The sequence below is a fragment of the Frankliniella occidentalis genome, unplaced genomic scaffold, assembly GCF_000697945.3.
Source record: "Frankliniella occidentalis isolate FOCC.00 unplaced genomic scaffold, Focc_3.1 Scaffold2, whole genome shotgun sequence".
In the NCBI taxonomy this organism is placed as follows: domain Eukaryota; kingdom Metazoa; phylum Arthropoda; class Insecta; order Thysanoptera; family Thripidae; genus Frankliniella; species Frankliniella occidentalis.
This window is the reverse complement of record NW_026267132.1, coordinates 327700-331098: the sequence shown is the minus strand read 5'-3', so window position 1 is coordinate 331098 and position 3399 is coordinate 327700. Positions and strand designations below refer to the sequence as shown.

Below are 3399 nucleotides of genomic sequence, written 5' to 3'. Positions count from 1 at the left end.
GGGGGGGGGCTGCGCGACCACCTGACTTGTCGAATAATGAAGTGTGATTGCCAATTTATTTAATAGGGTCCGAATAGGGTCCCAACAACGCCCACACCACCAGCCCACACCAAGGGGCGCGCTTAAACAGTGAGATACCAAACCCTGTATTAGGGGATCTATGTAAAAAGTTTCTGATTTTTACCCTCTCATTTTTATAAATAGGATAAAAATCAGACCAAATTTACATAGATAATCGACAAAAGAAAACAATAAAACAGACACTGCGTTGTTTCAAATGGTAAACACTGGTAAAACAAGGGTTTCATGTTCCACGTCAATTGGTGTTTAAGTTAAGAAGTGTGCATTTTCTCAACACGTTGTATGGTGTCTAACTAGGTTAAACGTCCATCGGCATTTAACCTTTTAACACTTTTGAAAAGTAGCAAACTGCACACCATATGGTTCCTATCAAAATCATAACTTGCACACGTTGGTGTTTAAATTACGCACACTTGTTTTACCAGTGAACATGTCGCTTCGTCTGCCATCGGCCCGCTTTGTAGTGCTTCAGCGACAGCCGCGCCCTGCTGCCGTCCGCAATATTATTCGGGACACCTCATTGTCGGGGAGGGGAGTTATGTAGTGCTTTGTGAGGGGGCCTTGTGCCGGGCGCTGCCGGAGCGGTGTGCGAGCGGGCGGCAAAGTCCTGTCTGCCTGGTGACCTTTCACCGGCAGACACCTGGCACGTCCAACCCACCTGCTTTCCCTATCTCTCTGCTCCCCTTCCCCTCTCTCGACCCCCCCCCTCCCTCTGCTCCCTGCTCCAGCGGCTCCGGCGGGCGCGGAAAATGTGTCGCAACGTGTCGCGCTGCAGCTAAGTGGTAGATTAGGTTCCCGCGCGGCATGAGCGCCGGCAAACACAGCAGCCGTATCTCTCCACCCGTGTCTCTCTCCCTCTCGCACTCTCTCCCTCTCGCTCTCTCTCTCTCTTTCCCTCTCGATCTCTCTCCTTCTCTCCCTTTCTCTCTCGTCCTTCCACCAATTCCCCACCCCACCCCCACCTCCCCTCTCTTTCTCGCCCTGACATCAAAAAACAAGGGACGATGAGATCTCCTAATTTATTCTCTTTCCCCGCTCGGCGACTTGTTTGTAAACTACCCCCCATCCCTTTTCATACCGCCTCGCCAGAAGACAAAAGCCACTGTCGCGGTCTTACAGGTGTGACACTTGACGGTTCGTATTGAATTCCCTCCCGCTACGCTTCAACACCGTCCAATCCCAAAGCAAACCCCCTCATGAGCCAACCTAATCACCATCATACGCCTCTACCCCCTCCTCCTCCCGGTCTCCCCCCTCTCACCCCCAACCTCACCTTAACCTTCCCCTCCCCCTCACCCCCAATCGATATATTCCTGGAGGATGGGGTGGTCCCGCCGGCTGCTGCGGGGGTGAGGGGCAGCAAATGCTGCTGGAGGGGAGGTGGACGGGTATATGGCGTTTTGGGGCTGCACAGCGCGCCAGGGGGTAGGGAGCAGGAGGGGGGGGGGGTGAGAGGGCAATCCGCGACCCAGGACTGGGCCGGATGGAGGCACGCTGGGCGCGCATCCGAGAGCCGTGACCACGGGGCACCGGGTAGGGGGAGGAGGAGGAGGAAGGAAAGGGTGTTTCGAGCTGGAAGTACAGGCTCTATCCATTACGACACAATTTCGGCGCCAAGCCCTGTCCTGTCCCTGTCCGCAAAACAAGGGTAAGACAGACGACCACTGGGGCGATCCACATTGGGGATAAGCCGAATCCTCTCAACACTATTTCCCCTCCTACTGTCAGCTCAAATTCCACCCCTCTTTTCAACCCCACTCCTTTTGAGTAAACTTTGCCCCCACGTGTATGGCACGACGTCTTGAGGTCGAATGACGTATGGGTGATGAATGAGTGGGCATTGGACATCCCTCCTCATTCTCTACCACCACACGCCTGGACACGTGGGGAGGTGGGGAATGAGTGGGGGTACCAGTGTTCGGACCGTGGTCGGCACGTGTTCGGCACGTGCCCGGCAAGTGTCCGGCACGTGCTCGGCACGAATCCGGCACGTGTTCGGCACGTGTTCGGCAAGTGCCTGGCGCATGTTCGGCGCTTGGTCGGCACGTGGATTACACGTGGTGTCACCACCCCCGTTCGTTCACGCTGTCCCCGGCGACCCCAGACCTTCCTCGAGCGCCCCCCTTGCTGACCCCTTTCTGCAAGACAAACTGATGTTGCTCAATAATTCACAGCTATGTGTGGAGAGTGAGGGAGAGAAAGGAAAGGCCGGGGTGGAGGAACAGAGAGAGAGACGAAGAGAGAGGGAGAGAGAATGAGAGAGATGCCTGAGAGTACACAGGGAGTTAGGCCGGGCAAAAACGGGGGGAGGGGGGCAGACAAAGAGAGATGGAGAAAGGGGACAGAAGCAAGAGAAAGGGCGCAGGGGCAGGGCTGCCACATCAACCGGCTTATCCCGAGCAGCTCGAGGACAATCCGCTGGCATTGTACCGTGTAACCAAGCTCCTGATACCCGTGTTTCGGTGAGACGAGGGGCGAATAAAAGCACTTGAACGCGCTCAGCTCGTGATCAGAGACAGCTTTAGACAACAACAGTGAAAAAGTACTGTGCTACATGGATTTAATTTAATTTATTGTTGAGTGGTTCGGGGGTCACATAGTTTGATCCTTTCCTTTGCCCCAGATAAACACTAACACATCCAGCCTAACTGACTCTGCAACTCCTCATGCATAAAAACAATCTGCTACGAGTAATCTGAGTTAATCGATTACTTTGCAATTGTGCTAACCTCTCCGGACGGGGCGGCGGCAATGTGGACACCGGCACGCGGGTTCCCGCGACAGACGTGGCAACACTGCTCGGCTGCCGTAAGGTTGCCGGCCCTGTTCGCGGAGCCGGGGTGTTCAAAAACTGCGACCGGACGTTGAAGACGTCTCTGAATGACGGAGTGGCGAGACTGGGTCACTCCTGGCGCGAGTCACTCCTGGAGTCACTCCCGGAGTCACGCGCGGGGACGGCGGTGGCGGCGGCGGGGGGAGAGCCGGCCGTCAACAAGCAGCTGGAGGTTGGGGGCGCCCTCTTCTTCACGCCTGGAGTCGCTCCGGTGGCTCCTGGAGGTGCTCGGGGAGCTCCTGGGGTTGGTGCGGAGGCGCCTACGGGCGTTGGAGACTCCTGGAGGGGCCTGGAGACTCCTAAAGGGGCCTGGAGGGGCCTGGAGGGGGCGGGGCGCGCCCCGACAGCCGCGCTAGTCACGCCCGGTAGCTCTCGTCACGCGCGAAGCGTCTGTCCTCTGAGCCCGGCACAGCGGCACTGACCGAACGGCGCGGCGCGAGGAGGGTGGCGCCGGGGGTGGCGCCGGGGGGTGGCGCCGGGCGGGG

The 3399-nt window shown here is 57.4% G+C and overlaps 1 protein-coding gene across 2 annotated transcripts in view; it reads right to left on the bottom strand.

Moving 5' to 3' along the window:
- LOC113208134 (phospholipase DDHD2) overlaps positions 1 to 3399 on the bottom strand; it is a 29241-nt gene that overhangs the window by 1769 nt on the left and 24073 nt on the right. The gene's annotated exons all lie outside the window — the stretch shown is intronic.